The sequence below is a fragment of the Tasmannia lanceolata genome, unplaced genomic scaffold (assembly GCF_043159265.1).
Source record: "Tasmannia lanceolata isolate RefF3 unplaced genomic scaffold, GAP_Taslan_0.1 ptg000003l, whole genome shotgun sequence".
Taxonomy (NCBI): domain Eukaryota; kingdom Viridiplantae; phylum Streptophyta; class Magnoliopsida; order Canellales; family Winteraceae; genus Tasmannia; species Tasmannia lanceolata.
The window spans coordinates 32,514,014-32,536,991 of NW_027518680.1; the positions used below are offsets into that span (position 1 = coordinate 32,514,014).

A 22,978-nucleotide genomic window follows, 5' to 3' on the forward strand; every position below is an offset into this window, starting at 1 on the left:
AATCTGGTGCATTTCTCGGAGCTCCGAGAATGTTCTCGGAGTTCCGAGCTCGGAGCTCCGAGAATAATTCTCGGAGTTCCGAGACTGGTTTCCAGCAAACAGTGTCGAACTTGTAAAATTCATATCTCCCTCATTTCTCGTCGGATTTTGACGTTTCTATACTCTACGGATATGAGAAAAATGAGAGCTATCTGTTAAAAATATTTTCAAAAATATTTGAAAATGTTTTAAATAAGTTTTGATAGGATTTAGTTGCTGGTCCAGGTTGTTGCTTCGGAACTCTGTTTTGTTCATTCTTGTGTTGAATGCCATATGGGTCCCAACATGTTGGTACACCACCATGGCCATTCACTTATCCATTTAAGTCCTTAAAGGGTGTGTTAGTCTCTTTGAAAAACATATTTTAGGGGTTTTAAGATGTGCCTTGATCAAGAGAAAACACAAGAGAGAAAGGTGATACATACTACCCTTTTTAACACTCTCTTGAATGAACTCTTGAGCCAATCTTCATTTGATCTTCAATGTGGTTCTTGGATTGCTTGTGGGATCTTCACTTGAGCTCCTTGCTTTAACATCTTCCAAGGATGATGCCACCAATGTGTTCAAGCTCCTTTGCATGTTGATCCTCAAGCATGTGTTGTGTTGCATTGTGTAATGGCGATATGACATGTCAAGCATGTCAAGTTCCTGTCTAAGACACAACACTCAAGGCAACTGATCAGTCCATAAACGACTAATCAATTTGTGTTTGTTAATCATCAAAACAAGGTGATTGAATGAACCCATGGGGAATCCTTGGGGAACCCTTGGGCTTACAATCTCCCCCTTTTTGATGATGACAAACCAAATTGATTAGATAGGTGGGAGGAACCTCTTATGAGGATTAGATGGACAATTTAATCATGACTACTCCCCCTCAACATATGCATGAGATATATTCAACAAGGTATAATACAAGAATGCATATGATAATGGATCTAATCAATTATACAAATTCTCTCCCTTTTGGCATAAGCAAAAAGGAAGAATTAAGCACTTAAGCACAATACATAAAGCATCAAGATATACAATGAGAATATGATGCTCCCCCTAGTTTCTTATCATGATTTACCAATTAAATTAATGTATATATGGCATGATAAGATATAATCAACATAGGAAAGGAATGACACAAAACAAATCAAGCCTATGTTGGAAAAACAAAGAGACATTCCAAATTTAGCACAACTTTTTAGGGTATATCTTAGTATATATATAATTCCAATATAAATCTACCCTATGACCCAAAATATAGTAATAGATTAGCAAGTTAAAGCTTATATTTTACTTATCATGAAAGAAATTAAGCAAGTTTTAGACTTAGCATGATAAGCCCCCTTTTATTTTTAAAATTCCTATTAGAATCTTATCATGAGGTGATGTGTAAGTATAGACTCATCATGATAAGCAAGAATATATATATTTCAAGTTAAAAATATATTCTTAAATTGTCATGCATAGAAATGGACATTTGATCCTAATATGGCTAACTATTAGGATATATGGCATGACAGTGAAACTTATCATGAAAATACAAATTTTCAAGTGAAAGTACACATGATAAGCAATCAAATTCATAGAGATTAAGATTACAAAGTATAATTTTCTCCTATGAATGGGAAACAAGAAAGATATTCAAGATTGAGCACAAAATTCAAAAAGATGAACATTTAAGCCTTTTTTTGTTTTTTTTTTTTGTTTTTTTTTTTTTTTGTTAAAGTATGAACATATAAGCACATATAGGTGGGGAATGAAAAAATGAACTATATAAGCAAGTCATTATAGTCATTTTAAACATGAATATAGCAAAGGTAATCTCTCCCCTTTGTATTTGTCATTTGCCTTATATAAAAACAAGGTATGACATTACACAATAGGCCAAAGATATGACAATTGAATGCTTGGCCATCAAAACTTATTCTTGGAATAGATGATACCAATCTAGATCATCCAAGATAAGTCTAAAAGCCTAAAAGATATGACTTTAAGTCCTAAGCTATGGGCTTTTTGTCTTAAAACAGTCACATGCTAGATGATACCAATTTAGGAGCATAAGACAAGCCCGAACTAACCACATATGGAGCAATCATGGCTCCTAATGGGTGTACTTATCATAATCCAAATGATATATACATTGAGTATCATATGATAAGCCACTAAGGACAAATCTTGACCTTTAAGCTCCCCCTTTGAAAGAGAGTCATGCAATGCATGAATCCAAAGTGTAGTCCTAACATAGACTCTAAGGATCTTCAAATGAATGATTTTAGATCAACCCTTGGGCTAAGAAGACACTTTACTCTCCAAGTGTCGGTTTATCATGATAAAATGATAGTCATAGTTTAGCTCATCATGATAAACAAGCATAGCACAAAAGATGTTCAATCTTTGGCTCATGCTCCCCCTAAATGTGATATAATATTTTTCAAATTTAAGTTTTACTTCCCTAAGTATGCAACATATATAACTAGCCAGGGAGATCACATGTAAATGTATACCTATTCATGTTTGAGAGGTAGGCACAATGCCAATTTGTTAAATATTTTAATTACGGTGAGTGTACCATCTCCCTCTTAGAATCTAAGAAGGCTAAGGGCACCAATTGAGTGACTTTTAAGTTAAAGTTTGACATCTCATACATGTAGATATAATCAACCAAGGGGTGATATCTATAGAATATATATATATAAGAATTCCAATTTGACTTGATTCTATAGAACTTAGACATAGAAGAATGGACATTAAAGAACCATGTCTAAGAGAGACATCCATGGCTCATGAGTGAGAGTATACCACTATGGGTAATCATGAGGAAGATATGATCTATATCAAAGCTTCCATGGATAGTCTACCATGTTTGGACACAATGATCATGATACATAAGGTACATGGTCCAAACATCTTCTTCCTACATTCACATACCACAAATGTAAAGATAAGGCATTAAGCACATAGTGCATAAGCCCATTGAAAACCAAGATGTGTGGGAGATATATGTTCCCATCATAATCTAGTGTACACAATCACCATAGTGAATTTTAATTTTACTCAAGTGAGTAAATGCCCAAATATGATTCTAGATTCCTATGATATTTTCATTTCAAGTGATACATTGAATCTAGGCATATTTTCAACTTCCTTACAAATTATATCCTTTTATGAATTTTGGGAAGAGACCAAGGATTTTAAAACCATTTAGGTTCAAGTCTTAAACCTATGGGTTTCCTTTGGTTTTGCTAGAAAGATGTGATCATTTAATGTAATTACTAGCAACTACCAATATGGGTTCAAATGCTAAGGATATACTTGTAGATTTAATTTGAACACATGGGCAAGTGATGTGGTTGTATATTCTATTAGGATCAAATTATGGTTTTCACATTAAATTCTATAGTGGCATGAATGTGGATGAATACTAAGTGTAATAAGATCTAAATCATAGTGTGTGCACTTAGAGTAGAACGTATAGATACATGAGAATCAAACAAGAATAAGTACATGGTATCTACACAAACAAATCTATCAAAAGATATTTCATTTTAAGCTCATTACCCCTAAATCTACTAATCATATGATGTGATTCAAGTAGGGGATTTTGGAACCCAAACCATCTTGGTTCCAAGCAAGTTTGCTCTAGGTGATAAGTCCTTTTTAACCCAAACAAACTTACTGCTTTTTACAAATCTAAACATACATTTAGATTTGTAATGTCCAAATCTACCACAAAAATCACAAGACATATATGAGTAGGTAGATGGACGGGATGAACATGATGATCTACAAGAATGGTCATGATGGCAATTATGTTTTACACTTTCTTGTAGTTTGTAATTTTCCAACTCAAGTTTCTCATTCTTGATTTTCAAATCATTGATTTCCATTTTGAAGTTATTTGTTTCAAGAGATGAGGAATTCTTGATTTTATCTTCTTCTTCTTTAAGGAGTTCATTTTCTTCTCTTAGTGATTTAATGGTTTCACTTAGTTCGATAAAATTATTTTCAAACATTTCATTCTCTTCACTAAGATGTGCATGGTCTATTTCTAGTGACCTAAACTCCTTGTGAATACTAGCTAAATTATTTTTCAAGTTTGAATTCTTAGTTAGTTGATCCTCAAGTTTCTTATTCAAATCTTGAAAAGCACAATGTAGTTCTTCAAATGTGAAATCAATATTTTCCAAAGCATTTTCATTAGATTTCTCAATTATTCCACTTAAGCATAGGATTTCACTTTGACAAGATTTTTCAAGTTTGTTTAAAATCTCTTTAGCATTAGTACATGAGGATACCTTCTCATAAATGTGTGGTGGTAATGCACAACATGTTGCAATTAGGGCTTTCGTATTTAATAAAGATAATTTTTTATTATATTCATTTAATCCTTTGATTTAGCATTTAAAATAAATCCATTTTCAATTATCTTTACCATATCTTTATCTAGACCTTTTAAGTATGTCTTCATATGGATCAACCATGATCCATAATCCGAACCATCCAAAATAGGTAGTCTAGATCCCATCTTTTAAGTTGCCAAAAAAAACTAGATCGTTCAATTCTTAACCGGTTAGGGTCTTAATCAAGAGCCCAAGCTCTGATACCAATTGAAATCCAAGTAGTGACTTGGTTTGGCAACCTAGAGGGGGGGTGAATAGGATGTTTATAAAACTTTTACCTTTTGAAAACTTTTACTAAAATTTCACCCAAGACTTATCCCTTGTTTAATTAAGTTTGAAATAGTTGAACTTAAACAATATTACAAATTAATAAAAGTTCAAAAACCCTTGTTAATTAGCAAACTTAATTAGGTGATTTAGCCTAGTTAGCAAGGTACCAATATTCAATCAAAACCAAAATGCTAACTACTCACTCAATTCCAAATATGTAAGAATGCAAGCACAAATAAATAAGAAAGTGAGAGGGAGAGAAAGATAGAGAAATACCAACACAAGTGACACAAAGATTTATAGTGGTTCGGCAAACGGCCTACTCCACTCTAGTCAAGGTCGCACTTGAGGATTTCCACTATTGAGACCTCCACGACGCCCGGCTCCGAGGCTTTTACACTCCAAGGGAATTAGATAAGGATGCCCTTCCACCTTTACAATGACTCTCCTTCTCCGCCGAGTTCTAAGCGCTTTCTCCCAAGGGAATTAAACACGGATGCCCTTGCCACCGATCGAATAAAGAAGAAGATAAAAGCTTTGCCTCTATGTAGGCTACAATGCAAGTTGAAGCTCCAAGGATGCTCTCAAGAATAAACAAGTTTAAGCCTAAACCAATCTCAAAAGATTTTCTCAAATCAAGGCACAAAGAGTTTGGTTGGTGAGAGAATTTAACCAAAAATAGTTTACAAATGATTTTCTATGGTTTGTTGAAGTTGGACAATGTTCCTCTAGTGTTTTGGACCCTTGAATGGGTATATATAAAATCCCAACTCCATGTGACCGTTTGGGGGGTAAAACAGTCAAAACTGGGTCAAAAAATCAACTAGCCGTTGCACCCCAACGGCTATATTTTTTTGAAGAAAAACATTTCTCGGAGTTCCGAGAAAAATTCTCGGAGTTCCGAGCGAAATTCTCGGAGTTCCGAGCAAATCTCGGAGTTCCGAGAATTCAAACAGAGCCTTTAAATTTAGAATCTGGTGCATTTCTCGGAGCTCCGAGAATGTTCTCGGAGTTCCGAGCTCGGAGCTCCGAGAATAATTCTCGGAGTTCCGAGACTGGTTTCCAGCAAACAGTGTCGAACTTGTAAAATTCATATCTCCCTCATTTCTCGTCGGATTTTGACGTTTCTATACTCTACGGATATGAGAAAAATGAGAGCTATCTGTTAAAAATATTTTCAAAAATATTTGAAAATGTTTTAAATAAGTTTTGATAGGATTTAGTTGCTGGTCCAGGTTGTTGCTTCGGAACTCTGTTTTGTTCATTCTTGTGTTGAATGCCATATGGGTCCCAACATGTTGGTACACCACCATGGCCATTCACTTATCCATTTAAGTCCTTAAAGGGTGTGTTAGTCTCTTTGAAAAACATATTTTAGGGGTTTTAAGATGTGCCTTGATCAAGAGAAAACACAAGAGAGAAAGGTGATACATACTACCCTTTTTAACACTCTCTTGAATGAACTCTTCAGCCAATCTTCATTTGATCTTCAATGTGGTTCTTGGATTGCTTGTGGGATCTTCACTTGAGCTCCTTGCTTTAACATCTTCCAAGGATGATGCCACCAATGTGTTCAAGCTCCTTTGCATGTTGATCCTCAAGCATGTGTTGTGTTGCATTGTGTAATGGCGATATGACATGTCAAGCATGTCAAGTTCCTGTCTAAGACACAACACTCAAGGCAACTGATCAGTCCATAAACGACTAATCAATTTGTGTTTGTTAATCATCAAAACAAGGTGATTGAATGAACCCATGGGGAATCCTTGGGGAACCCTTGGGCTTACAGAAGTCCTCGTGTTGCACCCCTGTCACTTTTTTCCTCTATGTACCACTCTTTCCGAACAATCTTTCGGTTCTGGAACTTCGACGGGGATTGAAATGCACGCTTATTGCGACGCCTCCTAGGTGTCTGTTCGGATGTATTTATTTTCTTCCGGATGGTGAATTCAAATACGTCCGGTCTTTATTATGGCGGGGTGATAGTGTCGTTTGATTGGATAAACGGAATTCGTTCTGACATTTCATTTGCGGTCAAAATATAGCGGGGGTTTGTTTAGATTCAGTGACGTACCGGCATTAGCGGATGAGTGTACCAGTGGATGCGAGTCAGGAATCTGGTCGGAAGGTGTTTACTGGCAGTGAGCTACGCTTGGGTGTACAAATATCGTTCCGACGATAAGTTTTCATCCGCCCGTCAGATCGTGGCGATTCTTTTAATGATTCGGAGGTACTCGAGAAGATTCATCACGCTATGACAGCCATGGCGGTCATCCGACTTCCCGCCATGCTCGGACCGTCCATCCGATGTCATCTAGCAGGATATTTTTGCACTTTCATTTAAACGGATTTCGTACGACAATGCGAATGGAAACTTTTTATTACTTTGAGAATGGAGAGGCATGCTGGGTGCGATCATACCAGCCCAAATGCACTGGATCCCATTTGAACTCCGAAGTTAAACGTGCTTGGGCGAGAGTAGTACTTGGATGGGTGACCTCCTCGTAAGTCCTCGTGTTGCACCCCTGCCACTTTTTTCGCTCTCTACCACTTTTTTCGAACAATCTTTCGGTTCTTGAACTTCTACGAGGATTGAAATGCACGCATAGTGCGACGCCTCCTAGGTGTCTGTTCGGATGTATTAATTTTCCTCCGGATGGTGAATTCAAATACGTCTGGACTTTATTATGGCGGGGTGATAGTGTCGTTTGATTGGATAAACGGAATTCGTTCTGACATTTCATTTGCGGTCAAAATATAGCGGGATTTTGTTTAGATTCAGTGACGTACCGGCATTAGCGGATGAGTGTACCAGTGGATGCGAGTCAGGAATCCGGTCGGAAGGTGTTTACTAGCAGTGAGCTACCCTTGGGTGTACAAATATCGTTCCGATGATAAGTTTTGATCCGCCCGTCAGATTGTGGCAATTCTTTTATTGATTCGGAGGTACTCGAGAAGATTCATCACGCTATGACAGCCATGGCAGTCATCCGGCTTCCCGCCATGCTCGGACCATCCATCCGACGTCATCTAGCAGGATATTTTCGCACTTTCATTTAAACGGACTTCGTACGACAATGCGAATGGAAACTCTTTATTACTTTGAGAATGGAGAGGCTTGCTGGGTGCGATCATACCAGCCCAAATGCACTGGATCCCATTTGAACTCCGAAGTTAAACGTGCTTGGGCGAGAGTAGTACTAGGATGGGTGACCTCCTCGTAAGTCCTCGTGTTGCACCCCTGCGACTTTTTTCGCTATCTACCACTTTTTTTGAACAATCTTTCGGTTCTTGAACTTCTACGAGGATTGAAATGCACGCATAGTGCGACGCCTCCTAGGTGTCTGTTCGGATGTATTTATTTTCTTCCGGATGGTGAATTCAAATACGTCCGGTCTTTATTATGGCGGGGTGATAGTGTCGTTTGATTGGATAAACGGAATTCGTTCTGACATTTCTTTTGCGTTCAAAATATAGCGGGGGTTTGTTTAGATTCAGTGACGTACCGGCATTAGCGGATGAGTGTACCAGTGGATGCGAGTCAGGAATCCGGTCGGAAGGTGTTTACTGGCAGTGAGGTACCCTTGGGTGTACAAATATCGTTCCGACAATAAGTTTTGATCCGCCCGTCAGATCGTGGCGATTCTTTTATTGATTCGGAGGTACTCGAGAAGATTCATCACGCTATGACAGCCATGGCGGTCATCTGACTTCCCGCCATGCTCGGACCGTCCATCCGATGTTATCTAGCCGGATATTTTTGCACTTTCATTTAAACGGACTTCGTACGACAATGCGAATGGAAACTCTTTATTACTTTGAGAATGGAGAGGCACGTTGGGTGCGATCATACCAGCCCAAATGCACTGGATCCCATTTGAACTCCGAAGTTAAACGTGCTTGGGCAAGAGTAGTACTAGGATGGGTGACCTCCTGGGAAGTCCTCGTGGTGCACCCTTGTCGCTTTTTCCGCTATCTACCACTCTTTTCGAACAATCTTTCGGTTCTGGAACTTCGACGAGGATTGAAATGCACATTTAGTGCGACACCGCGTAGGTTTTGGTTCGGATGTATTTATTTTCTTCCGGATGGTGAATTCAAATACGTCCGGTCTTTATTATGGCGGGGTGATAGTGTCTTTTGATTGGATAAACGGAATTCGTTCTGACATTTCATTTGCGGTCAAAACATAGCGAGGGTTTGTTTAGATTGAGTGACGTACCATCCATAGCGGATGAGTATACTAATGGATGCGAGTCAGGAATATGATCGGAAGGTGTTTACTGGAAGTAACCCTTGCGTGCACAAATATCGTTCCGTCGATGACTTTTGATCCGCCCGTCAGATCGTGGCAATTCTTATATTGATTCGGGGGTACTCGAGAAGATTCATCACACTTTGACAGCTATGGCGGTCATCCGGTTTCCCGCCATACTCGGATCGTCCATCTGATGTCATCTAGCAGGATTTTTTCGCACTTTCATTTAAACGGACTTTGTACGACAATGCGAATGGAAACCTTTTATTACTTTGAGAATGGAGAGGCATGCTGGGTGCGATCATACCAGTCCAAATGCACTGGATCCCATTTGAACTCCGAAGTGAAACGTGCTTGGGCCAGAGTATTACTAGGATGGGTGACCTCCTAGGAAGTCCTCGTGTTGCACCCCTGCCACTTTTTTCGCTATCTACCACTTTTTTCGAACAATCTTTCGGTTCTGGAACTTCGACGAGGATTGAAATGCACGCATAGTGCGACGCCTCCTAGGCATCTGTTCGGATGTATTTATTTTCTTCCGGATGGTGAATTCAAATACGTCCGGTCTTTATTATGGCGGGGTGATAGTGTCGTTTGATTGGATAAACAGAATTCGTTCTGACATTTCATTTGCGGTCAAAATATAGTGGGGGTTTGTTTAGATTCAGTGACGTACCGACCATAACGGACGAGTGTACTAGTGGATGCGAGTCAGGAATCCGGTCGGAAGGTGTTTACTGGAAGTGAGCTACCCTTGGGTGCACAAATATCGTTCCGACGATAACTTTTGATCCGCCCGTCAGATCGTGGCGATTCTTATATTGATTCGGGGCTCCTCGAGAAAATTCATTACGCCATTACAGCCCCGGCGGTCGTTCGGCTTCTCTACATGCTCGGATCGTCCATCCGATGTCATCTAGCAGGATTTTTTCGCACTTTCATTTAAACGGACTTCGTACGACAATGCGAATGGAAACTCTTTATTACTTTGAGAATGGAGAGGCATATTGGGTGCGATCATACCAGCACAAATGCACTGGATCACATCAGAACTCTGAAGTTAAGCGTGCATGGGCGAGAGTAGTACTAGGATGGGTGACCTCCTGTGAAGTCCTCGTGTTGCACCCCGGTCACTTTTTTCGAACAATCTTTCGGTTCTGGAACTTCTACGATGATTGAAATGCACGTTTAGTGCGACACCTCTTAGGTTTCGGTTCGGACGTATTTATTTTCTTCCGGATGATGAATTCAAATACGTCCGGTCTTTATTATGGCGGGGTGACAATTTCGTTTGATTGGATAAACGGAACTCCTTCTGACATTCATTTGCGGTCAAAATATAGCGGGGGTTTGTTTAGATTCAGTGATGTACCGGCAATAGCGGATGAGTGTACTAGTGGATGCGATTCAGAAATCGGGTCGGAAGGTGTTTACTGGCAGTGAGCAACCCTTGGGTGCACAAATATCGTTCCGATGATAACTTTTGATCCGCCCGTCAGATCGTAGCGATTCTTATATTGATTCGGTGGTACTCGAGAAGATTCATCATGCTATGACAGCTCGGGCGGTCATCCGGTTTCCAGACATGTTGGGATCGTCCATCCGAAGTCATCTAGCAGGATTTTTTTGCACTTTCATGTAAACGGACTTCGTACGACAATGCGAATGGAAACTATTTATTACTTTTACAATGGCGAGGCATGCTGGGTGCGTTCATACCAGCAGAAATGCACTGGATCCCATTTGAACTCCGAAGTTAAGCGTGCTTGGGCGAGAGTAGTACTAGGAAGGGTGACCTCCTGGGAAGTCCTCGTGTTGCACCTCTGTCACTTTTTTCCGCTATCTACCACTTTTTTCGAACAATCTTTCAAGTCTGGAACTTCGACGAGGATTGAAATGCACGTTTAGTGCGACACCGCGTAGGTTTCGGTTCGGATGTATTTATTTTCTTCCGGATGGTGAATTCAAAATTCGTCCGGTCTTTATTATGGCAGGGTGATAGTGTTTTTTGATTGGATAAATGGAATTCATTTTGACATTTCATTTGCGGTCAAAATATAGCGAGGGTGTGTTTAGATTCAGTGACGTACCGGCTAGAGCGGATGAGTATACTAGTGGATGCGAGTAAGAAATCTGGTCGGAAGGTATTTACTGGAAGTGAGTAACCCTTGGGTGCACAAATATCGTTCCGACGATAACTTTTGATCCGCCTGTCCGATCGTGGCGATTCTAATATTGATTCGGGGGTACTCGACAAGATTCATCATGTTTTGGCAGCCATGGCGGTCATCCGGCTTCCCGCCATGCTCCGATCGTCCATCCTTTGTCATCTAGCAGGATTTTTTTCCACTTTCATTTAAACGGACTTCGTACCACAATGCGAATGGAAACTCTTTATTACTTTGAGAATGGAGAGGCATGCTGGGTGAGATCATACCAGCCCAAATGCACTGGATCCCATTTGAACTCCTAAGTTAAACGTGCTTGGGCGACAGTAGTACTAGGATGGGTAACCTCCTGGGAAGTCCTCGTGGTGCACCCCTGTCACTTTTTTCCTCTATCTACCACTTTTTTCGAACAATCTTTCGGTTCTGGAACTTCGATGAGGATTGAAATGCACGTTTAGTGCGACGCCTCTTAGGTTTCGGTTCGGATGTATTTATTTTCTTTCGGATGGTGAATTCAAATACGTCCGGTCTTTATTATGGCGAGGTGATAGTCTCGTTTGATTGGAAAAACGGAACTCGTTCTGACATTTTATTTGCGGTCAAAATATAGAGACGGTTTGTTTAGATTCAGTGACTTACCGGCCATAGCGGATGAGTGAACTTGTGGATGCGTGTAAGGAATCCGGTCGGAAGGTGTTTACTGGCACTGAGCTACCCTTGGGTGCACAAATATCGTTCCGATGATAACTTTTGATCCGCCCGTTAGATCGTGGCGATTCTTATATTGATTTGAGGGTACTCGAGAAGATTCATCCCGCTTTGAGAGCCCTGGCGGTCATCCTGCTTCCCGACATGCTCGGATCGTCCATCCGATGTCATGTAGCAGGAGTTTTTAGCACTTTAATTTAAACGGACTTCTTACGACAATGCAAATGGAAACTCTTTATTACTTTAAGAATGGAGAGGCATGCTCTCTGCGATCATACCAGCACAAATGCACTGGATCCCATTTGAACTGCGAAGTTAGACGTGGTTGGGCGAGAGTAGTACTAGGATGGGTGACTTCCTGGGAAGTCCTCGTGTTGCACCCCTGTCACTTTTTTCCGCTGTCTACCACTTTTTTCGTACAATCTTTCGGTTCTGGAACTTCGACGAGGATTGAAATGCATGCTTAGTGCGACGCCTCCTAGCTGTCTGTTCGGTTGTATTTATTTTCTTCCGGATGGTGAATTCAAATACGTCAGGTCTTTATTATGGCGAGGGTGATAGTGTCGTTTAATTGGATAAACGGAATTCGTTCTGACATTTCATTTGCGGTCAAAATATAGCGGGGGTTTGTTTAGATTCAGTGACGTACCGGCCATAGCGGATGAGTGTACTAGTGGATGCGAGTCAGGAATCCGGTCGGAAGGTGTTTACTAGTAGTGAGCTACCCTTGGGTGCCCAAATATCCTTCCGACGATATCTTTTGATCCGCCCGTCAATTCGTAGCGATTCTTATATTGATTCGAGGGTACTCAAGAAGATTCATCACGCTTTGACAGCCTTGGCTGTCATCCTGCTTCCCGACATGCTCGGATCGTCCATCCGATGTCATGTAGCAGGAGTTTTTCGCACTTTCATTTAAACTGACTTTTTACGACAATGCGAATGGAAACGCTTTATTACTTTGAGAATGGAGAGGCATGGTGGGTGCGATCATACCAGCACAAATGCCCTGGATCCCATTTGAACTCCGAAGTTAAACATGCTTGGGTGAGAGTAATACTAGGATGGGTGACCTCCTGGGAAGTCCTCGTGTTGCACCGCTGTCACTTTTTTCCGCTATCTACCACTTTTTTCGTACAATCTTTCGGTTCTGGAACTTCGACGAGGATTGAAATGCACGCTTAGTGCGACGCCTCCTAGGTGTCTCTTCGGATGTATTTATTTTCTTCCGGATGGTGAATTCAAATACGTCCGGTCTTTATGATGCCGGGGTGATAGTGTCGTTTGATTGGATAAACAGAATTCGTTTTGACATTTCATGTGCGGTAAAAATATAGCGGAGGTTTCTTTAGATTCAGTGACGTACCGGCCATCGCAGATGAGTGTACTAGTGGATGCGAGTCAGGAATCCGGTCGGAAGGTGTTTACTAGCAGTGAGCTACCCTTGGGTGCACAAATATCCTTCCGACAATATCTTTTGATCCGCCCGTCAGATCGCGGTGATTCTTATATTCATTCGGGGGTACTCGAGAAGATTCATCGCGCTATGACAGCCCGGGCGGTCATCGGACTTCCGGACACGCTAGGATCGTCTATCCGATATCATCTAGCAGGATTTTTTCGCATTTTCATTTAAACGGACTTCGCACGACAATGCGAATGGAAACTCTTTATTACTTTGAGAATGGCGAGGCATGCTGGGTACGATCATACCAGCACAAATGCACTGGATCCCATCAGAACTCCGAAGTTATGTTAAGCGTGCTTGGGCGAGAGTAGTACTACGATGGGTGACCTCGTGGGAAGTCCTCATGTTGCACCCCTGTCATTTTTTTCGCTATCTACCACTTTTTTCGAACAATCTTCTGGTTCTGGAACTTCGACGAGGATTCAAATGCACGCTTAGTGCGACGCCTCCTAGGTGTCTGTTCGGATGTATTTATTTTCTTCCTGATGGTGAATTCAAATACATCCGGTCTTTATTATGGCGGGGTGATAGTGTCGTTTGATTCGATAAACGGAATTCGTTTTGACATTTCATTTGCGGTCAAAATATAGCGGGGGTTTGTTTTGATTCAGTGACGTATCGGCCATAGCGGATGAGTGAACTAGTGGATGCGAGTCAGGAATCCGGTCGGAAGGTGTTTACTGGCAGTGAGCTACCCTTGGGTGCACAAATATCGTTCCGACGATAACTTTTGATCCGCCCGTCAGATCGTGGCGATTCTTATATTGACTCGGGGGTACTCGTGAAGATTCGTCACATTATGACGGCCATGGCAGTCATCCAGCTGACCGACATGCTCGGATCGTCCATCCGATGTAATCTAGAAGGATTTTTTTGCACTTTCATTTGAACGGACTTCGTAGGAAAATTCGAATGGAAACTCTTTATTACTTTGAGAACGGTGAGGCAAGCTGGGTGCGATCATACCAGCCCAAATGCACTGGATCACATCAGAACTCCGAAGTTAAGCGTGGATGGGCGAGAGTACTACTAGGATGGGTGACCTCCTGGGAAGTCCTCGTGTTGCACCCCGGTCACTTTTTTCCGCTATCTACCACTTTTTTCGAACAATTTTTCAGTTCTGGAACTTCGACGAGGATTGAAATGCACGCTTAGTGTGACGCCTCCTAGGTGTCTGTTCGGATGTATTTATTTTCCTCCGGATGGTGAATTCAAATACGTCCGGTCTTTATTATGGCGAGGTGATAGTGTTGTTTGATTGGATAAACGAAATTCGTTCTGACATTTCATTTGCGGTCAAAATATAGCGGGGGTTTGTTTAGATTCAGTGACGTACCGGCCATAGCAAATGAGTGAACTAGTGGATGCGAGTCAGGAATCCGGTCGGAAGGTGTTTACTGGCAGTGAGCTACCCTTGGGTGCACAAATATCGTTGTTAAGATAACTTTTGAGCCGCCCGTCAGATCGTGGCGATTCTTATATTTACTCGGGGGTACTCGAGAAGATTCGTCACATTATGACGGCCATGGCGGTCATCCAGCTGCCCGACTTACTCGGATCGTCCATCTGATGTCATCTAGAAGGATTTTTTCGCACTTTCATGTAAACGGACTTCGTACGACAATTCGAATGGAAACTCTTTATTACATTGAGAACGGAGAGGCAAGCTGGGTGCGATCATACCAGCCCAAATTCACTGGATCACATCAGAGCTCCGAAGTTAAGCGTGGATGGGCGAGACTACTACTAGGATGGGTGACCTCCTGGGAAGTCGTCGTGTTGCACCCTGGTCAATTTTTTCCACTATCTACCACTTTTTTCGAACAATCTTTCTGTTCTGGAACTTCGACGAGGATTGAAATGCACGCTTAGTGCGACGCCACTTAGGTGTCTGTTCGGATGTATTTATTTTCTTCCGGATGGTGAATTCAAATACATCCGGTCCTTATTATGGCTAGGTGATAGTGTCGTTTGATTGGATAAACGGAATTAGTTCTAACATTTCATTTGCGGTAAAATTATAGCGGGGGTTTGTTTAGATTCAGTGACGTACCAGCCATAGCGGATGAGTGTACTATTGGATGCGAGTCAGGAATCCGGTCGGAAGGTGTTTACTGGCAGTGAGCTACCCTTGGGTGCACAAATATCCTTCCGACGATATCTTTTGATCCGCCCGTCAGATCGCGGCGATTCTTATAATGATTCGGGCGTACTCGAGAAGATTCACCGCGCTACGGCAGCCCGGGCGGTCATCCGGCTTCCGGAGATGTTGGGATACTCCATTCGATGTCATCTAGCTGGATTTTTCCGCACTTTCATTTAAACGGACATCGTACGACAATGCGAATGGAAACTCTTTATTACTTTGAGAATGGAGAGGCATGCTGGGTGTGATCATACGAGCACAAATGCATTGGATCCCATTTGAACTCCGAAGTTAAACGTGCTTGGGCGAGAGTAGTAGAAGGATGGGTGACCTCCTGGGAGGTCCTCGTGTTGCACCCTTGTCACTTTTTTCTGCTATCTACCACTTTTTCGAACAATCTTTCGGTTCTGGAACTTCGACGAGGATTGAAATGCACGCTTAGTGCGACGCCCCCTAGGTGTCTGTTCGGATGTAATTATTTTCTTCCGGATGGTGAATTCAAATACATCAGGTCTTTATTGTGGCAGGGGGTGATAGCGTCGTTTAATTGGATAAACGGAATTCGTTCTGACATTTCATTTGCGGTCAAAATATAGCGGGGGTTTGTTTAGATTCAGTGACGTACCGACCATAGCGGATGAGTGTACTAGTGGATGCGAGTCAGGAATTCGGTCGGATCCGCCAGTCAGATCGTGGCGATTCTTATATTGATTCGGGGGTACTTGAGAAGATTAATCATGCTTTGACAGCCCTGGCGGTCACCCGGCTTCTCTACGTGCTCGGATCGTCCATCCGATGTCATCTAGCAGGATTTTTTCGCACTTTCATTTAAACGGACTTCGTACGACAATGCGAATGGACACTCTTTATTACTTTCAGAATGGAGATGTATGTTGGGTGCGATCATACGAGCACAAATGCACTGGATCTGATTACAACTCTAAAGTTAAGCGTGCTTGGGCTAGAGTAGTACTAGGATGGGTGACCTCCTGGGAAGTCCTCGTGTTGCACCCTGTCTCTTTTTTTCGCTATCTACCACTTTTTTCGAACAATCTTCGGGTTCTGGAACGTCGATAAGGATTGAAAGACCCATTTAGTGCGACGCCTCATAGGTTTCGGTTCGGATGTATTTATTTTCTTCCGAATGGTGAATTGAAATACGTCCGGTCTTTATTATGGCGGGGTGATAGTGTCGTTTGATTGGATAAACGGAATTCGTTCAGACATTTCATTTGCGGTCAAAATATAGCGGGAGTTTGTTTAGATTCAGTGACGTACCGGCCATAGCGGATGAGTGAACTAGTGGATGCGAGCCAGGAATCCAGTCGGAAAGTCTTTACTGGCAGTGAGTTACCTTTGGGTGAACAAATATCGTTCCGACGATAACTTTTGATCCGCCCGTCAGATCGTAGCGATTCTTATATTGATTCGGGGGTACTCGAGAAGATTAATCACGCTTTGACAGCCTTGGTGGTCATCCTGCTTCCCAACATGCTCGGATCGTCTATCCGATGTCATCTAGCAGGAGTTTTTCGCACTTTCATTTAAACGGACTTCTTACGACAATGCGAATGGAAACTCTTTATTACTTTGAGAATGGAGAGGCATGCTGGTGCGATCATATCAGCACAAATGCACTGGATCCCATTTGAACTCCGAAGTTAAACGTGCTTTGGCGAGCGTAGTACTAGGATGGGTGACCTCCTTGGAAGTCCTCGGGTTGCGCCCCTATCAGTTTTTTCGGCTATCTACCACTTTTTTCGTACAATCTTTCGGTTCTGGAACTTTGACGAGGATTGAAATGCACGCTTAGTGCGACACCTCCTAGGTGTCTGTTCAGATGTATTTATTTTCTTCCGGATGGTGAATTCAAATACGTCCGGTCTATATTATGGCGGGGTAATAGTGTCGTTTGATTGGATAAACGGAATTCGTTCTGACATTTCATTTGCGGTCAAAATATGGCGGAGGTTTGTTTAGATCCAGTGACGTACCGTCCATAGCGGATGAGTGTACTAGTGGATGCGAGTCAGGAATCCGGTCGGAAGGTGTTTACTGGCGGTGAGCTACACTTGGGTGCACAAATATCGTTCCGACGATAACTTTTGATCCGCCCGTCAGATTGTGGCGTTTCTTATATTGATTCGGGGGTACTCGAGAAGATTCATCACGCATTGGCAGCTCTGGCAATCATCCGGCTTCTCTACATGCTCGGATCGTCCATCCGATGTCGTCCAGCCGGATTTTTTCGCACTTTCATTTAAACGGACTTCGTACGACAACGCGAATGGAAACTCTTTACTAGTTTAAGAATGGAGAGGCATGTTGGGTGCGATCATACCGCCACAAATGCACTGGATCACATCAAAACTCCGAAGTTAAGCGTGCTTGGGCAAGAGTAGTACTAGGGTGGGTGACCTCTTGGGAAGTCCTCGTGTTGCACCCCTGTCACTTTTTTCGAACAATCTTTCGGTTCTGGAACGTCGATGAGGATCGAAATACACGTTTAGTGTGACGCCTCATAGGTTTCGGTTCGGATGTATTTATTTTCTTCCGGATGGTGAATTCAAATACGTCCGGTCTTTATTATGGCAGGGTGATAGTGTCATTTGATTGGATAAACAAAATTCGTTCTTACATTTCATTTGCGGTCAAAATATAGCGGCCGTTTGTTTAGATTCAGTGATGTACCGGCAATAGCGGATGAGTGTACTAGTGGATGCGATTCAGGAATCGGATCGGAAGGTGTTTACTGGCAGTGAGCAACCCTTGGGTGCACAAATATCGTTCGGACGATAACTTTTGATATGCCCGTCAGATTCTTATATTGATTCGGGGGTACTCGAGAAGATTCATCACGCTATGACAGCCGGGGCGGTCATCCGGCTTCCGGACATGCTGGGATCGTCCATCCGATGTCATCTAAATGGACTTTTTTGCACTTTCATTTAAACGGACTTCGTACGACAATGCGAATGTAAACTCTTTCTTACTTTGAGAATGGCGAGGCATGCTGAGTGCGATCATACCAGTACAAATGCACTGCATCCCATCAGAACTCCGAAGTTAAGCGTGCTTGGGCGAGAGCAGTACTAGGATGGGTGACCTCCTGGGCAGTCCTCGTGTTGCACCCCTGTCAATTTTTTCCGCTATCTACCAATTTTTTCGAACAATCTTTCGGTTCTGGAACTTCGAGGAGGATTGAAAGGCACGTTTAGTGCGACGCCGCGTAGGTTTCGGTTTAGATGTATTTATTTTCTTCCGGATGGTGAATTCAAATATGTCCGATCTTTATTATGGCGGGGTGATAGTGTCTATTGATTGGATAAACGGAATTCGTTCGGACATTTCATTTGCGGTCAAAATATAGCGAGGGTTTGTTCAGATTCAGTAACGTACCGGCCATAGCGGATGAGTATACTAGTGGATGCGAGTCAGGAATCTGGTCGGAAGGTGTTTACTGGAAGTGAGTAACCCTTGGGTGCACAAATATCGTTCCGACGATAACTTTTGATCCGCCCGTCGGATCGTCGCGATTCTTATATTGATACGAGGGTACTCGAGAAGATTCATCACGCTTGGACAGCCATGGCGGTCATTCGGCTTCCCGCCACGCTCAGATCGTCCATCTGATGTCATTTAGCAGGATTTTTTTGCACTTTCATTTGAACGGACTTCGTACGACAATGCGAATGGAAACTCTTTATTACTTTGAGAATGGAGAGGCATGATGGGTGCGATCATACCAGCCCAAATGCGCTGGATCCCATTTGAACTCCGAAGTTAAACGTGCTTGGGCGAGAGTAGTACTAGGATGGATGACCTCCTAGGAAGTCCTCGTGTTGCACCCCTGTCACTTTTTTCCTCTATGTACCACTCTTTCCGAACAATCTTTCGGTTCTGGAACTTCGACGGGGATTGAAATGCACGCTTATTGCGACGCCTCCTAGGTGTCTGTTCGGATGTATTTATTTTCTTCCGGATGGTGAATTCAAATACGTCCGGTCTTTATTATGGCGGGGTGATAGTGTCGTTTGATTGGATAAACGGAATTCGTTCTGACATTTCATTTGCGGTCAAAATATAGCGGGGGTTTGTTTAGATTCAGTGACGTACCGGCATTAGCGGATGAGTGTACCAGTGGATGCGAGTCAGGAATCTGGTCGGAAGGTGTTTACTGGCAGTGAGCTACGCTTGGGTGTACAAATATCGTTCCGACGATAAGTTTTCATCCGCCCGTCAGATCGTGGCGATTCTTTAAATGATTCGGAGGTACTCGAGAAGATTCATCACGCTATGACAGCCATGGCGGTCATCTGACTTCCCGCCATGCTCGGACCGTCCATCCGATGTCATCTAGCAGGATATTTTTGCACTTTCATTTAAACGGAGTTCGTACGACAATGCGAATGGAAACTTTTTATTACTTTGAGAATGGAGAGGCATGCTGGGTGCGATCATACCAGCCCAAATGCACTGGATCCCATTTGAACTCCGAAGTTAAACGTGCTTGGGCGAGAGTAGTACTTGGATGGGTGACCTCCTCGTAAGTCCTCGTGTTGCACCCCTGCCACTTTTTTCGCTCTCTACCACTTTTTTCGAACAATCTTTCGGTTCTTGAACTTCTACGAGGATTGAAATGCACGCATAGTGCGACGCCTCCTAGGTGTCTGTTCGGATGTATTAATTTTCCTCCGGATGGTGAATTCAAATACGTCTGGACTTTATTATGGCGGGGTGATAGTGTCGTTTGATTGGATAAACGGAATTCGTTCTGACATTTCATTTGCGGTCAAAATATAGCGGGATTTTGTTTAGATTCAGTGACGTACCGGCATCAGCGGATGAGTGTACCAGTGGATGCGAGTCAGGAATCCGGTCGGAAGGTGTTTACTAGCAGTGAGCTACCCTTGGGTGTACAAATATCGTTCCGATGATAAGTTTTGATCCGCCCGTCAGATCGTGGCAATTCTTTTATTGATTCGGAGGTACTCGAGAAGATTCATCACGCTATGACAGCCATGGCAGTCATCCGGCTTCCCGCCATGCTCGGACCATCCATCCGACGTCATCTAGCAGGATATTTTCGCACTTTCATTTAAACGGACTTCGTACGACAATGCGAATGGAAACTCTTTATTACTTTGAGAATGGAGAGGCTTGCTGGGTGCGATCATACCAGCCCAAATGCACTGGATCCCATTTGAACTCCGAAGTTAAACGTGCTTGGGCGAGAGTAGTACTAGGATGGGTGACCTCCTCGTAAGTCCTCGTGTTGCACCCCTGCGACTTTTTTCGCTATCTACCACTTTTTTCGAACAATCTTTCGGTTCTTGAACTTCTACGAGGATTGAAATGCACGCATAGTGCGACGCCTCCTAGGTGTCTGTTCGGATGTATTTATTTTCTTCCGGATGGTGAATTCAAATACGTCCGGTCTTTATTATGGCGGGGTGATAGTGTCGTTTGATTGGATAAACGGAATTCGTTCTGACATTTCTTTTGCGTTCAAAATATAGCGGGGGTTTGTTTAGATTCAGTGACGTACCGGCATTAGCGGATGAGTGTACCAGTGGATGCGAGTCAGGAATCCGGTCGGAAGGTGTTTACTGGCAGTGAGGTACCCTTGGGTGTACAAATATCGTTCCGACAATAAGTTTTGATCCGCCCGTCAGATCGTGGCGATTCTTTTATTGATTCGGAGGTACTCGAGAAGATTCATCACGCTATGAAAGCCATGGCGGTCATCTGACTTCCCGCCATGCTCGGACCGTCCATCCGATGTCATCTAGCCGGATATTTTTGCACTTTCATTTAAACGGACTTCGTACGACAATGCGAATGGAAACTCTTTATTACTTTGAGAATGGAGAGGCACGTTGGGTGCGATCATACCAGCCCAAATGCACTGGATCCCATTTGAACTCCGAAGTTAAACGTGCTTGGGCAAGAGTAGTACTAGGATGGGTGACCTCCTGGGAAGTCCTCGTGGTGCACCCCTGTCGCTTTTTCCGCTATCTACCACTCTTTTCGAACAATCTTCCGGTTCTGGAACTTCGACGAGGATTGAAATGCACATTTAGTGCGACACCGTGTAGGTTTTGGTTCGGATGTATTTATTTTCTTCCGGATGGTGAATTCAAATACGTCCGGTCTTTATTATGGCGGGGTGATAGTGTCTTTTGATTGGATAAACGGAATTCGTTCTGACATTTCATTTGCGGTCAAAACATAGCGAGGGTTTGTTTAGATTGAGTGACATACCATCCATAGCGGATGAGTATGCTAATGGATGCGAGTCAGGAATATGATCGGAAGGTGTTTACTGGAAGTAACCCTTGCGTGCACAAATATCGATCCGTCGATGACTTTTGATCCGCCCGTCAGATCGTGGCAATTCTTATATTGATTCGGGGGTACTCGAGAAGATTCATCACACTTTGACAGCTATGGCGGTCATCCGGTTTCCCGCCATACTCGGATCGTCCATCTGATGTCATCTAGCAGGATTTTTTCGCACTTTCATTTAAACGGACTTTGTACGACAATGCGAATGGAAACCTTTTATTACTTTGAGAATGGAGAGGCATGCTGGGTGCGATCATACCAGTCCAAATGCACTGGATCCCATTTGAACTCCGAAGTGAAACGTGCTTGGGCCAGAGTATTACTAGGATGGGTGACCTCCTAGGAAGTCCTCGTGTTGCACCCCTGCCACTTTTTTCGCTATCTACCACTTTTTTCGAACAATCTTTCGGTTCTGGAACTTCGACGAGGATTGAAATGCACGCATAGTGCGACGCCTCCTAGGCATCTGTTCGGATGTATTTATTTTCTTCCGGATGGTGAATTCAAATACGTCCGGTCTTTATTATGGCGGGGTGATAGTGTCGTTTGATTGGATAAACAGAATTCGTTCTGACATTTTATTTGCGGTCAAAATATAGTGGGGGTTTGTTTAGATTCAGTGACGTACCGACCATAACGGACGAGTGTACTAGTGGATGCGAGTCAGGAATCCGGTCGGAAGGTGTTTACTGGAAGTGAGCTACCCTTGGGTGCACAAATATCGTTCCGACGATAACTTTTGATCCGCCCGTCAGATCGTGGCGATTCTTATATTGATTCGGGGCTCCTCGAGAAAATTCATTACGCCATTACAGCCCCGGCGGTCGTTCGGCTTCTCTACATGCTCGGATCGTCCATCCGATGTCATCTAGCAGGATTTTTTCGCACTTTCATTTAAACGGACTTCGTACGACAATGCGAATGGAAACTCTTTATTACTTTGAGAATGGAGAGGCATATTGGGTGCGATCATACCAGCACAAATGCACTGGATCACATCAGAACTCTGAAGTTAAGCGTGCATGGGCGAGAGTAGTACTAGGATGGGTGACCTCCTGTGAAGTCCTCGTGTTGCACCCCGGTCACTTTTTTCGAACAATCTTTCGGTTCTGGAACTTCTACGATGATTGAAATGCACGTTTAGTGCGACACCTCTTAGGTTTCGGTTCGGACGTATTT

At 42.9% G+C, this 22,978-nt stretch overlaps 20 non-coding genes and 3 pseudogenes across 20 annotated transcripts; all 23 read left to right on the forward strand.

Moving 5' to 3' along the window:
* Positions 1-7,110: 7,110 nt before the first annotated feature.
* On the forward strand, positions 7,111-7,229 carry LOC143875188 (5S ribosomal RNA). Its single transcript, XR_013249846.1, has one exon. It is a non-coding gene; the product is annotated as a 5S ribosomal RNA (ribosomal RNA).
* A 597-nt stretch (positions 7,230-7,826) lies between these two features.
* On the forward strand, positions 7,827-7,945 carry LOC143875176 (5S ribosomal RNA). Its single transcript, XR_013249835.1, has one exon. It is a non-coding gene; the product is annotated as a 5S ribosomal RNA (ribosomal RNA).
* A 597-nt stretch (positions 7,946-8,542) lies between these two features.
* LOC143875140 (5S ribosomal RNA) lies at positions 8,543-8,661 on the forward strand. The gene has a single exon (XR_013249801.1). It is a non-coding gene; the product is annotated as a 5S ribosomal RNA (ribosomal RNA).
* Positions 8,662-9,254: 593 nt separating this feature from the next.
* On the forward strand, positions 9,255-9,373 carry LOC143875369 (5S ribosomal RNA). Its single transcript, XR_013250019.1, has one exon. It is a non-coding gene; the product is annotated as a 5S ribosomal RNA (ribosomal RNA).
* A 597-nt stretch (positions 9,374-9,970) lies between these two features.
* LOC143874869 (5S ribosomal RNA) lies at positions 9,971-10,089 on the forward strand. The gene has a single exon (XR_013249537.1). It is a non-coding gene; the product is annotated as a 5S ribosomal RNA (ribosomal RNA).
* A 577-nt stretch (positions 10,090-10,666) lies between these two features.
* LOC143875071 (5S ribosomal RNA) lies at positions 10,667-10,785 on the forward strand. Its single transcript, XR_013249735.1, has one exon. It is a non-coding gene; the product is annotated as a 5S ribosomal RNA (ribosomal RNA).
* Positions 10,786-11,384: 599 nt separating this feature from the next.
* LOC143875416 (5S ribosomal RNA) lies at positions 11,385-11,503 on the forward strand. Its single transcript, XR_013250058.1, has one exon. It is a non-coding gene; the product is annotated as a 5S ribosomal RNA (ribosomal RNA).
* A 598-nt stretch (positions 11,504-12,101) lies between these two features.
* LOC143870116 (5S ribosomal RNA) lies at positions 12,102-12,220 on the forward strand (annotated as a pseudogene).
* A 599-nt stretch (positions 12,221-12,819) lies between these two features.
* Positions 12,820-12,938, forward strand: LOC143875308 (5S ribosomal RNA). The gene has a single exon (XR_013249963.1). It is a non-coding gene; the product is annotated as a 5S ribosomal RNA (ribosomal RNA).
* A 598-nt stretch (positions 12,939-13,536) lies between these two features.
* LOC143875379 (5S ribosomal RNA) lies at positions 13,537-13,660 on the forward strand. The gene has a single exon (XR_013250029.1). It is a non-coding gene; the product is annotated as a 5S ribosomal RNA (ribosomal RNA).
* A 597-nt stretch (positions 13,661-14,257) lies between these two features.
* Positions 14,258-14,376, forward strand: LOC143875270 (5S ribosomal RNA). The gene has a single exon (XR_013249927.1). It is a non-coding gene; the product is annotated as a 5S ribosomal RNA (ribosomal RNA).
* A 598-nt stretch (positions 14,377-14,974) lies between these two features.
* LOC143870103 (5S ribosomal RNA) lies at positions 14,975-15,093 on the forward strand (annotated as a pseudogene).
* A 598-nt stretch (positions 15,094-15,691) lies between these two features.
* On the forward strand, positions 15,692-15,810 carry LOC143875358 (5S ribosomal RNA). The gene has a single exon (XR_013250010.1). It is a non-coding gene; the product is annotated as a 5S ribosomal RNA (ribosomal RNA).
* A 536-nt stretch (positions 15,811-16,346) lies between these two features.
* LOC143870080 (5S ribosomal RNA) lies at positions 16,347-16,465 on the forward strand (annotated as a pseudogene).
* A 596-nt stretch (positions 16,466-17,061) lies between these two features.
* LOC143875388 (5S ribosomal RNA) lies at positions 17,062-17,180 on the forward strand. The gene has a single exon (XR_013250034.1). It is a non-coding gene; the product is annotated as a 5S ribosomal RNA (ribosomal RNA).
* A 598-nt stretch (positions 17,181-17,778) lies between these two features.
* On the forward strand, positions 17,779-17,897 carry LOC143875264 (5S ribosomal RNA). The gene has a single exon (XR_013249922.1). It is a non-coding gene; the product is annotated as a 5S ribosomal RNA (ribosomal RNA).
* Positions 17,898-18,466: 569 nt separating this feature from the next.
* LOC143875226 (5S ribosomal RNA) lies at positions 18,467-18,585 on the forward strand. The gene has a single exon (XR_013249883.1). It is a non-coding gene; the product is annotated as a 5S ribosomal RNA (ribosomal RNA).
* Positions 18,586-19,183: 598 nt separating this feature from the next.
* LOC143875135 (5S ribosomal RNA) lies at positions 19,184-19,302 on the forward strand. Its single transcript, XR_013249796.1, has one exon. It is a non-coding gene; the product is annotated as a 5S ribosomal RNA (ribosomal RNA).
* Positions 19,303-19,900: 598 nt separating this feature from the next.
* LOC143875189 (5S ribosomal RNA) lies at positions 19,901-20,019 on the forward strand. Its single transcript, XR_013249847.1, has one exon. It is a non-coding gene; the product is annotated as a 5S ribosomal RNA (ribosomal RNA).
* Positions 20,020-20,616: 597 nt separating this feature from the next.
* On the forward strand, positions 20,617-20,735 carry LOC143875178 (5S ribosomal RNA). The gene has a single exon (XR_013249836.1). It is a non-coding gene; the product is annotated as a 5S ribosomal RNA (ribosomal RNA).
* A 597-nt stretch (positions 20,736-21,332) lies between these two features.
* Positions 21,333-21,451, forward strand: LOC143875098 (5S ribosomal RNA). The gene has a single exon (XR_013249760.1). It is a non-coding gene; the product is annotated as a 5S ribosomal RNA (ribosomal RNA).
* A 593-nt stretch (positions 21,452-22,044) lies between these two features.
* Positions 22,045-22,163, forward strand: LOC143875370 (5S ribosomal RNA). Its single transcript, XR_013250020.1, has one exon. It is a non-coding gene; the product is annotated as a 5S ribosomal RNA (ribosomal RNA).
* A 597-nt stretch (positions 22,164-22,760) lies between these two features.
* On the forward strand, positions 22,761-22,879 carry LOC143874870 (5S ribosomal RNA). Its single transcript, XR_013249538.1, has one exon. It is a non-coding gene; the product is annotated as a 5S ribosomal RNA (ribosomal RNA).
* The last annotated feature ends 99 nt before the right edge of the window (positions 22,880-22,978 follow it).